The sequence below is a fragment of the Vicugna pacos genome, chromosome 25, assembly GCF_048564905.1.
Source record: "Vicugna pacos chromosome 25, VicPac4, whole genome shotgun sequence".
NCBI lineage: Eukaryota > Metazoa > Chordata > Mammalia > Artiodactyla > Camelidae > Vicugna > Vicugna pacos.
The window spans coordinates 16032168-16046717 of NC_133011.1; the positions used below are offsets into that span (position 1 = coordinate 16032168).

The 14550-nt window shown below is 35.2% G+C and overlaps 1 protein-coding gene across 2 annotated transcripts in view; it reads left to right on the forward strand.

The window, feature by feature from the left end:
- Window positions 1–14059, forward strand: part of EMC2 (ER membrane protein complex subunit 2) — a 140749-nt gene extending 126690 nt beyond the window's left edge. For both annotated transcript variants that reach the window (XR_012064161.1, XR_012064162.1), the window contains 2 exons: window positions 11888–11925; window positions 12630–14059. The gene's annotated coding sequence lies outside the window, so the exon portion shown is untranslated. The remainder of the gene's footprint in view (window positions 1–11887; window positions 11926–12629) is intronic.
- Window positions 14060–14550: the final 491 nt, after the last annotated feature.

A 14550-nucleotide genomic window follows, 5' to 3' on the forward strand; every position in this document is an offset into this window, starting at 1 on the left:
TGGATTCTGTGCTGCTATATGTGGCATCTCCCTCGGTATTTGAATCATTCAGCACATAACCCCACTGTTAGATCATTTTGTTTTATAAAATTTTTGTTGGTCACCTTTAAAGCTGCATCAATCACTTGGTAATGGAAAAAAAGTCAATGTAATGATCTGCTTTGAAAATAAACAGTATAACTTGACTTTGGCATCGAGAGCCTATTATCATGTGGTAACATCATTCTACTCCAATGACATTATCTGCTAAGGATATTATGATGGTGGAAAATATTTCAGTTTTGTTATCGGAACAATGAAGCTGTGATATTTAATTATAGAGAAGTATGTTTAATTTGGGGAATCTGGTATGTTGACTGTCACAGTTTGCTCATCAGAAGCTTGGGAAGTGGTAATCAAATTTGAACAGAATATTATTTAGTGATCCACCCATGTTATTGATTTCAACACTTTTCCTCACTTTCCAGTCTTATCTTTGGAGATTGAGTTCTTCTATTGTTTGCTAATTAACAAGTTAATTAATCAGCTCAGTTAATTACTGTAGTAGTTGGTAGTAGAGAAGAGCTAGGAAATGGAGAATAGCAGCTGCCACCAGTTTTTATTTTATAGGGGTGAAACCTGCATGAAATGCAGCAAGAGAAATATTTCCAAGTTGAAACATTAACAGATTAGGGAAAGTGCATTTTCTCCCTCCACACACAGACACACACACATACACACAATGTGTTGAAGAAATTAAAAATAAAGAAAACAACCCTATGATTACATTGATTAGACTTACGTGATCAATAAAGGTTGTCCTTGAACTGGTAGAGACAGTGGCATTGGAATAAGATTTGAAAGGCAATTAAGGGGACTTCCTATTCTGCAGTAACTTTCCTGCTGACAAAAAATTGTGCCATCCTATACTTTACTGAAGTATAGTTGACTTACAATATTGTATTAATTTCAAGTATACAAGATAGTGATTTGATATTTTTATACATTACACACCATACAAAGTTATTACAATATTACTGTTTTCTCTGTGCTGTACATTGCATCACTGTGACATTTATTTTATAACTGGTAGTTTATACCCCCTTCACCTATTTTACCCACCCTCCCATCCCCATTCCTCCAGCAATCACCAGTTTGTTCTCTGTATCTGTAAGTCTGTTTCTATTTTGTTATATGTGTTTGTTTTGGTTTTGTTTTTCATATTTCCATTCATAAGAGAAAACATACAATATTTGTCTTTCCCTATCTGACTTACTTCAGTAAACATCATACCTTCTACATTCATCCATATTGCTGAGAATGACAGGATTTCATTTTTATGGCTGAGTAATATTCCATTATATGTATACTTATATATACACACATATGCATATATATATACACACACACACATACACACTTATTTGTTGATGGATGTTTAGGTTGCTTCTACATCTTGACTATTGTAAGTAATGCTGCAGTGAATATTGGAGTGCATATATCTTTTCAAGTTAATGTTTTTGTTTTCTTTGGATAAATACACAAAAGTGGAAATGTGGATTGTATTGGAGTACTATTTTAAATTTTTGAGAAAGCTGTACATTGTTATCCATAGTGGCTGTACTAATTTACAGTCCCATAAACAATGCACAGGGTTTTGCTTTTTTTCATGTCCTCATCAACCTTGTTTCTTGTTTTGTTTTTTTGTTTGTTTTTTGATAAAACCCATTCTGACTGGCATTAGATGGTAATCTCACTGTGATTTTGATTTGCATTTCCCTGGCAGTTAGTGATGTTAAGCACCTTTTCATGTGCCTGTTGGCCATCTGTATGTCTTTTTTGGAAAAAAAAAGTCTATTCAGATTCTCTGCCCATTTTTTAATTGGATTGTTTGTTTTTTGATATTGATTTGTTTAAGTTCTTTATATATTTTGGCTCTTAACTGCTTATTGGGCATATTATTTGCATATGTCTTCTCCATTCAATAAGTTACTTTTTCCTTTTGTAGATGGCCTCCTTTGCTGTGCAAATGCTTTTTTTAGTGTGATCCCATTTGTTTATTTTTGCTTCTGTTTCCCTTGCCTGAGGATACACAGCCAAACAAATATTGCTAAGATTGATATCAGAGTGTACTGTCAGTGTTTCTTCTAGGAATTTTATGGTTTCAGATCTTACATTTAAGTCTTTAATCCATTTTGAGTTTATTTTTACATATGGAGTTAGAGAATGTTCTAGTTTCATTCTTTTACATGTAGCTGTCCAGTTTTCCCAACACCATTTATTAAAGAGACTATCTTTTCCCCATTATATATTCTTGCCTCCTTTGCTGTTGATTGATTTACCATACGTGCTTGTGTTTTTTTATGAGTTGTCTATTCTGTTCCATTGATCTATGTATCTTTTTTCTACCAGTACCATACTGTTTTGATTACTATAACTTTGTAGTATAGTTTGAAGTCAGGGAGCATAACTTCAGCTTTGTTCCTCTTAAGATTGCTTTGGCTTTTTGTGTCTTTTGTGGTTCCATACAAATTTTAGGATTATTTTTTCTAGTTCTGTGAAAAATATCTTGGCTATTTTGATAGGGATTGCATTGAATTTATAGATTGCTTTAGATAGTATGGACATTTTAACAATATTAATTCTTCAAACTTATGAGCATGGTATATCTCTCCATTTATTTGTGTCATTTTCAATTTCTTTCATCAATGTCTTGATAGTTTTCAGAGTATAGGTCTTTTGCTTCCGTGGTTAAATTTATTCTTAGGTATTTCATTCTTTTTGATGCAATTGTGAATAGAATTTTTTAAATTTCTAATTGTTATTAGTGTATAGAAATGCAACAGATTTCTGTATTTTATTTTGTATCTTGCTACTTTACTGAATTCATGTATTGGTTCTGATAGTTTTTTTGTGTGTGGATTTTTAGAGTTTTCTATATGTGTATATCATTTGTAAATAGTAACAGTTTTGCTTCTTCTCTTCCCATTTGGGTGCTTTTTTTTTTCCCCCTTGTCTGTTGTGGCTAGGACTTCCAATACTATGTTGAATAAAAGTGGCATGAGTGGGCATCCTTGCATTTTGATAATATCGATTCTTCTAATCCAAGAGCACAAGAAATCTTTCCATTTCTTTGTATCATCTTCAATTTCTTCCATCAATGTTCTACAGTTTTCAGAGTATAGGTACCCTCCTTGGTTAAGTTTATTTCTAGATATTTTGTTGTTTTTGATGCAATGGTAAAATTCTGGTTTCTGAAGTGGAAAATAGAAAGTGAATGAAGTGCCACAAATGGCAAAATATCCCTCTTTCTTATGAATGAGTTGTATTTCATTATATATATATGCTGCATCTTCTTTATCCATTTATCTATTGATGTGCACTTACAATGCTTCCAATATTAACATAATATTGCTGTTAATAGTGGGGTGTATGTATCTTTTTGAATTAATTCTTATTTTGTGGTTTGCTTTATTCCTTTGATAACTATGTAAGTTTTAAAAGCTAAAGCTCTAAACGTTCTTAGAAACAATTAACAGCACATATATGTAAATTTTAAAAGTAAGTGCAGTATATTGTGTATATGTATTTACATTCAATGTATTGTATATCTGCTGTCAAAGTGTAAAAATTCTACCTAATAAAACTGAAAAATTAAAAAAAAAGAGTGGGCATCCTTGTTTTATTTCTGATTTTAGGGGAAAAGCTTTCACCTTTTCACCATTGAGTATAGTATTAGCTATATGTTTGTCATATACAGTCTTTATTATGTTGAGATAAGTTTTCTCTATACAAACTTTGTTGAAAGTTTTTAATCATGAGTGAATGTTGAATTTTGTCAAATGTTTTTTCTGCATCTATTGAGATGACCATGTGGTTTTTATCCTTTGTTTTGTTAATGTGATGTATCACATTGATTAATTTGCAGATACTGAACCATCTTTGCATCTCTGGAATAAATCCCACTTGATCATGATATACAGTCCTTTGACTGTATTGTTGAATTCAGTTGTTAATATTTAGTTGAGGATTTTTGCATCTATGTTTATTAGTGATACTGGGCCTGTAGTTTTCCTGTGACATCCTTGTAAGGTTTTGGTATCAGGGTAACCTTGGTCTTGTAGAATGAGTTTGGAAGCATTCTTTTCTTGTCAATTTTTTTGAATCATTTAAGAAGAATAGATATTAACTCTTATCTAAATTTTTGGTAGAATTCCCCTGTATAGCCATCTGTTCCTGGACTTCTGTTTCTTTGAATTTTTTAAATTACTGATTCAATTTTATTTCTAGTAAATAAAAATTCAGATTTTCTATTTCTTCCTAATTCAGTCTTGGAAGATTATATGTTTCTAGGAATTTTCCATTTCTTTTAGGTTGTCCAATTTTTTAGCATATAAATGTTCATAGTTCTTTTATGATTATTTGTATCTCTGTGATATTAGTTGTAGTAATATCTCTTCTTCCATTTCTAATTTTATTTATTTGGGCCCCCCACCTCTTTTTTTTAAATGAATATGGATAAAGTTTTGTCTTTTTTTTTTATCTTTTCAAAGAATCAGGTCTTGATTTCATTGATCTTTTCTATTTTTTTTAAGTCTATTTCATTTATTTCCACTCTGATCTTTATTATTTCTTTCCTTATCCTAACTTTGGGCTTTGTTTGTTCTTCTTTTTCTAACTCCTTTAGGTGTAAATTTAGGTTGTTTATTTTAGATTTTTCTTGTTTATTTAGGTAGGTCTCTATCTCCATGAACTTCTCTCTTAGAAATGCTTTTGCTGCATCCCATAGATTTTGGGAAATTGGATTTGTATTTTCATTTATCTCAAAATATTTTTTTATTTCCTCTTTTATTTCTTCATTGACCCATTGGGTTTTTGGTAGGATGTTGTTTAATCTTCACATGTTTGTGTTTTTTCCAGTTTTTTCCTTAGAATTGGTTTCCAGTTTTATACCATTGTGGTTGGTAGATATGCTTGATATAATTTCAGTCTTTTTAAATTTATTGAGACTTGTTTTGTGGTTTAGAATGTGATCTATCCTGGAGAATGTTTCACATGCACTTGAAAAGAATGTGTATTCTGCTGTTTTGGTGTGAATGTTCTATAAATAACTATTAGGTCCATCTGATCTATCTAGTGTGTCATTTAAGGCCACTGTTTCCTTACTGATTTTCTATCTGCATGATCTGTCCCATTGATGTAAGTTGAGGTATTAAAGTTCCCTACTTTTGTATTACTGTCAGTTTCTCCTTTTCTGTCTATTAATATTTACTTAATATATTTAGGTGCTTCTATGTGGGGTGCATATATAATTATGAATTTTATCCTCTTTTGTCTTAGTCTTTGTTTTTTATGATGAGTATTGCTACACTAGCTTTTTTGTTTGGTTCTTCCCATTTGCATGAAATATCTTTTCTGTCTTTTCACTTTCAGTATTTGTATGTCCTTAGCTTTGAGCTGAGACTCTTGTAGGCAGCATATGTATGTGTCTTGCTGTGTTTTTCTTTAATCCATTCAGCGGCTCTATATTTTTTGATTGGAGCAACTTGTCCATTTAGAGTTTATTAAGTAATTATTGATAGATATGTACTTATTGCCATTTTGTTAATTGTTTTCTGTGTTGTTTTTCCTGCAGCTCTTTTGTGTTCTTTTCTTTTAATCTCTTCCCTTGTTATTTAATAATTTTCTTTAATGTGTTTCGATTCATTTGTCTTTATTTTTTGCATATCTATTGTATTTTGATTTGTGGTTTTCATGAAGTTCATGTATGTTGACCTATATATAGCTGTTTGTTTTAAGCTGATGGTCACTCGAGTTCAAACACATTTGAAAAGCTCTACATTTTTACTCCTGCCCTTCAATGTTTTATGTTTTTGATACCATACTATATATTTGGATTTTACATATCCCTTAACTATTTATTGTAGTTATAGTTGGCTTTTTATCTTCTGTCCTTTAGCCTTTATGCTAGCTTTTTAAGTGGTTGATTCACTGCTTTTTTTATATATTTGCCTTTACCAGTGAGGTCTTTTTTTCCCCTATATATTTCTAATTATGACCTTTTCTTTCCCTTAATGGAGACCCTTTAATATTTCTTGTAAAGCCAATTTAGTGGTAATGAACTCTTAGTTCTTCATTGTCTGGGAAATCCTTTATCTATCCTTCAATTCTGAATGATAACCCTGCTGGGTAGAGTATTCTTGGTTGTAGGTTTTACCCTTTCAGCACTTGAAATATATCATGTCACTCTCTCCAGCCTACAATGTTTCTGCTGAAAAATTAACTTATAGCCTTATGGGGACCCCCTTGCATGTGACTTGTTTTTCTCTTGCTCCCTTTAAAATTCTCTCTGTATTGTTAACTTTTGCCATTTTAATTATGATGTATTTTGGTGTGGATCTATTTGGATTCATCTTCTTTTGGACTCTCCATGCTTCCTGGACATGAATATCTCTTTCCTTTCCCAGGTTAAGGTTTTCAGCCATTATTTTATCAAATGTGTTTTCTGGCCCTTTCTCTTCTCCTTTTCAGGTCTCTATAATGCAAATTTTAGTATTCTTGATGTTGTTCCAGAGGTTCCTTAAACTCTCACTTTTTTAAATTCTTTTTTTTCTTCTTTATGCTATTCTTCTTGGGTCATTTCCACGATTCAGTCTTATAGGTCACTTTTACATTTTTCAGTATCATTTCATCTGCTATCTATTTCCTTTAGTGTAGTTTTCATTTCAGTTATTCTATTCTTTGCCTCTAATTCGTTCTCTTTATATTTCTGAAATCTGTTGAAGTTCTCACTGTGTTCCTCTTTTGCTGAATTTGGTGCACATCTTTATGACCATTGCTTTGAACTCTTTATCAGGTAAATTACTTATCTCTATTTCATTAGGATTATTTCTTAGGTTTTATGTTGTTCTTTCATTTTACACTAACTCTTTGTCTTCTTACTTCTCTGTGTTTCTGTAAATTAGGTGAAATGGTTAGCTCTATTGATCTTAAAGGCATGGCCTTGTATAGGAGCATTCATATGCAAACTGCATGTGCCTGGTGGCTTTAGTGGGAGGGCTGGAGTGATCTGGACTAGGGCTTTTTGTGGAGCATGCCAGGGGCTGCTGTCTTGGTGGCAAGCCTGGATTTGTAGCTTGTGATGGGCTGGGGATTTGGGGGTGTGACAGGGTGGGTTTCCTGGAGCCAGAGCCAAGTGTGGGCCAGGGCACTGCTGATGCAGTCTTGGAAGGCTGGTTAGAGTGCCAGATGTCATTTAAACTGCTGCCTCTGCACTAGGACTTGGAGCTAGTGAGTTTGTGCACAACCCCTTTAAGAGTGGAGTCTAGGTTTCCTACAGCTCTCTGGCTCTTCTGTATTTAAGTCCTGCTGGTTTCCAAAGCCAGTTATGGGGGCTCATCTTCCTGGTGCCAGACCCTAGGGCTGGAGTACCCAGTATGGGGCTGAACCCTTAATTCCTAAGGGAGGACTTTTGAGTTTGTGATATTCCCTCCTGTTTGTGGGTCACTGTGCTGGGGGTGTGGATCCTATCTCTATCATGTCTCTGCCCCTGCTACCCATCTCAATGTAGTTTTTAAAAAATATTCTAATTGTAGAAGAGCTGTTCTGCTAGTCAGATCATTCTCATAGAGAGTTGTTCTATACGTAGTTGTAGTTTTGGAGTATCCATGGAAGGCCATGAGCTCAGGATCTTACTATTCCACTATTTTGATCTTACCTTCTTAAATTGTCTTTGGTTACAGCCATTGGCTAGCCAAGAAATAGGTGGACCCCTTTTGCTGAGTACCTACTATATGTCAGACATCATTCCTGATCTAAAGAAAATATAGAAATGGATAAGGCACACATTATCCTCAAGGAGCTTTTATTTCATTGGAGACAGACACAATAAAAAACTGTGCTTGGTGTTCACATGTGATCAGGGATGGGAAAGAGGACACTAGAAGTGGGGAATAGTGAAGAAGGCTACACAATGCTTACTTCTATCTCATTGGTACATTAGCACCACAACTGGTTAATCAAAAAACCAGAAAATCCTATCATTTTTGAGCTGGAGGAAACTCTGAAAGTATAGAGTCCACCCTACTTTGACAAATTTAGCTGCTGAACATCTGAGAGTCAGTAGTTTCCCCAATGTCACAGAGCAAGGTGGTAACAGAACTAGAACCAGAGCCTGGTCTCCTAACCAGTGTTCTTCCTACTATACCACACTCCTTCCTAAGTTCTGTTTCCAGTCTGAGGTCAAGGGTATTGGAATTCTGATGCTGAAAGGGTTACAGGGAGAGACTTTGTCTACCTCACAGTTTTCTTTGGTCACAAGTCCTGATATGAAATCTTTGTTTCCTTTTCATTTACTTGTGGGCAAAGGATAGATTCCAAAGGTAACCTGGCTAATGGCAGGCTATTCCTGCAGCTGGGCCAAAGACACTCAGTGCCCTGATTTTGGCTTTAGAAACATTCTGAGTCACTACTTGGAGTGTCCCCAGATTGACAAAAGTGCCACAGGGACCACGAAGCAGAACCTTTGTGTATATGGAGGATTGCGAAGAATGGAGAGGGTTGTATTGAGGGCTACTGCCAAATTCACATAGGAGTTGTGTTTTCAAACAGAATATAAGAAGGAAAAAAATGCTTTTTGTTTCTGGCTAAGGTCTGCAATCAGCCTCAAGGCTGGGAACAGTAAACTGTGAGGAAAAGTAGACCAGGCTACATTTGAGCTGGCACTGAGCAATTTGGACAGTTGACAGAAATATGACCTTTCTGGCTTGTACTTCTCTACTTCAGCTCAGTGCCATTTGTAGGCTCTTTCAGTGTATACAGAAAGCTGAAAGCTCTTCTTTCATGGACTTTTATAGTAGAATGTATATCTGAAAGGAATCATTCAAGAACTAGTTTTAAATAACTCAAATGTTTGATTATAGGTGGAGGGTGAGTAACTATTGGTGTTTTTACATTTTGAAGGGATGTTTTACTTTGTTCACTCTTCATAAGTTTATTTTAAAAACACAGATTTACAGAATTGTCTCTGACGATTAAAGAGCCACATCCCAAACCAAAACAACCAAAGTAGATCACAAAGGCACATACCTCTCTGGTAATTTTTTATAGGAAATAAAAAGAGGAATAAATATAGGTCTGGTAAGTTCATCTCACATCAACACAGGGCTTTGTGACACAGAAAGTAGCATATAGGTCAAAAAATGCTTTGAAAGATTAAAAATTCTTTAAATATTGAATGTATAGCTTTTACATAATCCAGTCAGCAACATTTTTATATTAATCCATGAATATTATATTTACATTTATTTAAAAGACAGTATATTGAAAGGAAAGTAAGACATATGAGTCAGACCCGTTAAGGTTAGAATCCTTATTTAGGGTCTGAGGAGGTTACTTAATCTTTTTGAATCTCAATTTTCTTGTTGGCAAAAGGAGAAATTTGTTCATGTAAAAGTCTTGGCGTAGTACTTGTTGCATTATGGGCATTCCATAAATGTTAGTCCAATTTTCCTTCTTAATTCCTGTCAAAATAAACCAGTGGGGACATGATTTTGGAAGCTCTCATTAACTATCCTTTTTTATTCATACCCAGTAAATTTCTCTCTTACAGTTGAGTCTATTATTGGGCATACCTCAACTCTATTATAAAATTCTAACTTAGAGACAAGCTGTCAGAGAACCAACTTGGAAGGGAGGCTCCAAGAGAAACTGTAGGTCTCATCTGAGAAGAAAAGGAAAATCATTCAAGGGCAAGGTTGTGGAGAGAGAGAGAAAGAAACCAAGACACACTTCATTCCCCTCTGTGATATCAGTCAGTGTTCCAATGGCAGGGTCATCCCATCTTGCATTGTCATGCTTTTAAATGTGAAAAAAGAGGGGAAAAATGCCATATCAGATGAGCTGCTGAGAGAACAGACATACATCTGGACAGTCCAGAGCAAACCGGGATGTATGGGCACTTTGTCTATAGGAGTCTCATGGACCTCAGGCAGTGTGATGTCAGCACAGACGTCGGCTAGAATCTGAGCTGGGTGGTTAGACATACCATAGTAGGTCATGCAACTTTCCTGAGCCTCAACTTACTTATTCATGGGAGGAGTTTAATGAAGCTATGCCTAAGGGCTATACTAAGGATCAAAGAAATACATTCAAAGTACTTGCTACAAGCCAGTGTGCAGAAAATAGGGACTGTTATTTTAAGCGCATAAGGTATATAGAAAGCTTGCATGGGAAGGGCCTGAGAATACAAGTGAATCTCCCAAAGGGAAAGAGTCTCCACTATCCCTGACTTCAACATTACAAAACTTAGAATATGAAACAATGGGAGAGAAAGAAATTTGCTGGCATCTTATATTAGTTACTGTTAAATTTGAACTTTGTTAACCAACTTTATTAAGTATTTTTGCTTGATATATTATTGTTATAATGGTTTTTACAATCTAATTAGTAACATGTGAATCTAAAAAACTGTGGCTAGATCAGGGATCAAAAGAGAGGAGATGTGTTTGAGGGAAGAACTATTGCCACACACGTGGGGTCCTGGCAGGGAATTTGCATAGGTTAGGAGAGCCCAGCTGTAAAGGTTTAGGATTAATTGCTTCCCCTTCCCTAGAAGGTATAAATGGCCATGCAGGTTCTGGAGCCTCCTTTCAAGGAGAAGAGCAGCAATCCCGTCCTTTGCCCATCTCCCGTATCGAGTAGGAAGCAAGCTTTCCATCTAGAGATAAGTAAGCACACACATCGCACACATACATACACTAATACTTACTTTTGATTCATTTTTTCAAACCACCCAGGCAGCACTTTTATAAAAGCATTTGTCAAGACTGCTAAGACTTGAGTAGGTATCCAAATACCCACTTGGTATAAATGTCATGTCCTCAGACATCATCCTCCTGAAATGCAATGGTTGTAAAATAACAATGAAATGTTGTGTCATGCATGATTATTCAGTTATAAGATTGTGTTCACCTTTGTTGTATCTGTGTTAGCAAAGCAGAAGAGGCGGTTCAAGTCTGGATTTTTTAATTGCTTTAGAGGACGCAAATTGGTCTATGAATAGTTACTGAAATGAGATTACTTTTTTTGTTTGTTTTTTATTTCAAGAACTGTTTATTGAGTGCCTAATATGTGCAGGTGCTGGGATCCAGAAGGCATAGGAAAAGTTCTCTCTCACTCAGATCTGATTTTTGTCTGAGGGTGGCTGCTTCCCAGAGTGGGGCCCAAATTTCAGGAGGAAGCTCCACCTGATTATTCCCACGCTGGACTGAGGCAGGAGACCCGTATGAAATGAGATTACATTTGTAATTAGATAAGAACCACATAGGTTGGATGAGGGTCTCCACTCTTTAGCCTACTCACTGATGTTTTTTCTTAACACCAAAGCACTTCTAAAGACCTAGCATTGTGGGGGGGGGGGTGTTTTCTACCTGCCTTTTAAGAAATAGCCTTGTTCTGTCATTTCGTTATTTTTTCTTTAATAAACAACATGCTTTTCCTAGGATTGTTGAGTATTTTCACTTTAAGAAAAAATTAACAGCAGGCAAAGTACAGCTCAGTGGTAGAGTGCATAACTAGCAGGCACAAGGTCCTGGATTCAATTCCCAGTACTCCATTAAAATAAATAAATAAACCTAATTACCTCCCCTTTCCAAAAAGGAACAAATTAACATATGTATTTACTTTTTGTTGAGACTTTATGTATTATTCCAGAAAAGAAATGCTATATTATTACCAACCCATATACATGACCAAAATACAGGTTTTCTGAGCATTTTTCCCCCAAATTTTCCCTTTGTGTAATCATGATGTATCTAAAAGGAGGCCCAGTTTTGCGGTCTTTGTTAATAGTAAAGTTAACTTTGAAATCAGAATTTAGCAATAAATTGAGGTCTTTATTTCCCAACAGAAACAACGTTCAGTTTGACGTATTAAAATCAGCAATAGGTAAGTGCCCCATTCCCTTGGTAGGAAGGGAAATTGTCCCAGTCCCATGTAAATGCTATCTTGTAATTGATGAGGTTTGGTTTGGCAATTAAGCTTGCCAAGAATAACAGAACCTGGCTTCCCTGAGTGGATTTTTTTTTTTTTGGCAGTTCTTATTCTGGCAAATTTTTTGGAAGTTCTTTTGTAATTCTTGGAGAACACCTTCAATAATGTGCCTATGTGATTAAGAGACACATCGTGGCTAGACAATTTAATGCATGTCTGGTAGGACAATCTAGCCTGGCTAGAAGTTGTTGGCAAACTATTGTCTATTACCAGAAAGTAAAGGGAGTGAATAAGAAATTTCCCAACTTCTTTTCCTCTCTTTATTTTAATTTTTGAATTAACAAAGTAGAGTTGACCCTTTTTTTTGTGAACAATTCTGTGAATTTTAATGTATGCATAGATTTGTATAACCACCACCACAATCAGGATACAGAACTGTTCCATTGCCCCTCAAACTCTTTTGTACTGTATCCCTCCATAGTCATTTTCACCCCATCCCTAACTCCTGGCAGCCACTGATCTGTTGTTCTCCATCATTATAGTTTTATCTTTTCAAGACTGTCCTATAAATAGAATCATATAATATGTGAGATTTCAGATTGTTTCCTTTCACTTAGTGTAATGCCTTTGAGATTCACCCAAGTTGTGTGTATCAATAGTTTATTTCTAGTCATCAAGACAACATGGTATTGGTACAAAAACAGACATATAGACCAATGGAACAGAATAGAGAGCCCAGAAATGAACCCACAAACTTTTGGTCAACTCATCTTCGACAAAGGAGGCAAGAATATACAATGGAATAAAGACAGTCTCTTCAGCAAATGGTTTTGGGAAAACTGGACAGCAGCATGTAAAACAATGAAGCTAGAACACTCCCTTACACCATACACAAAAATCAACTCAAAGTGGATCAAAGACTTAAACATAAGACAAGATCCAATAAACCTCCTAGAGGAAAACATAGGCAAAACACTATCTGACATACATCTCAGAAATTTTCTCCTAGTAAAAATAAAAGCAAGAATAAACAAATGGGACCTAATGAAACTTACAAGCTTCTGCACAGCAAAGGAAACCATAAGTAAAACAAAAAGACAACCCACGGAATGGGAGAAAATTTTTACAAATGATACCGACAAAGGCTTGATCTCCAGAATATATAAGCAGCTCATACGACTCAATAAGAAAAAAATAAACAACCCAATCCAGAAATGGGCAGAAGACCTAAACAAGCAATTCTCCAAGGAAGACATACAAATGATCAATAGGCACATGAAAACATGCTCAATATCACTAATTATCAGAGAAATGCAAATCAAAACTACAATGAGGTATCACCTCACACCAGTCAGAATGGCCGTCATTCAAAAATCCACAAATGACAAATGCTGGAGAGGCTGTGCAGAAAGGAGAACCCTCCTACACTGCTGGTGGAAATGCAGTTTGGTGCAGCCGCTGCAGAATACAGTGTGGAGATTCTTCAAAAGACTAGGAATAGACTTACCGTATGACCCAGGAATCCCACTCCTGGGCTTATATCCAGAACGAACCCTACTTCAGGATGACACCTGCACCCCAATGTTCATAGCAGCACTATTTACAATAGCCAAAACATGGAAACAGCCTAAATGTCCATCAACAGGTGACTGGATAAAGAAGAAGTGGTATATTTATACGATGGAATACTACTCAGCCATAAAAACCGACAACATAACGCCATTTGCAGCAACATGGATGCTCCTGGAGAATGTCATGCTAAGTGAAGTAAGCCAGGAGGAGAAAGAAAAATACCATATGAGATCGCTCATATGTAGAATCTAAAAAACAAAAACAAAAACAAACAAACAAACAAACAAACAAAGCATAAATACAGGACAGAAATAGACTCATAGACATAGAATACAGACTTGTGGTTGCCAGGGGGGCAGGGGGTGGGAAAAGATAGACTGGGATTTCAAAATTGTAGAATAGATAAGCAAGATTATACTGTATAGCACAGGGAATCACAGAGGAAAAAATGTGATAATGAGTGTGTATATATCCATGAATGACTGAAAAATTGTGCTGAACACTAGAATTTGACACAACATTGTAAAATGATTATAAATTAATAAAAAATGTTTAAAAAGATAGTTTATTTCTTTTTATTGCTAAATAGTATTCCATTGTATGGATGTGCCAATGAAGGATGCTCAATTTTCTTCCAATTTTTGGCAATTATTAATAGAGCTCCTATAAGCTACTATATAGGCTTCTGTGTGAATATAAATTTCATTCCTCTAGGATATATATGAGGAGTGGGTTTGTTGAGTCATGTAGTAAGTGTGTGTTTAACTTTGTAAGACATCACCAAACTGTTTTTTGGAGTGGCTGTATCATTTTACATTCCTATCAGCAATGTGTGAGAGTACCATTAATTCTGTACCCTGGTCAGTACTTTGTATATCCATATTCCTAATTTTAGTCATTCTAATAGGCATGAAGTGGTATCTTATTTTGATTTTAATTTGCATTTCCTTAATGGCTAATGATGTTGAACATATTTTTGTATGCTTATTTGCCTTCTTTATATTCTCT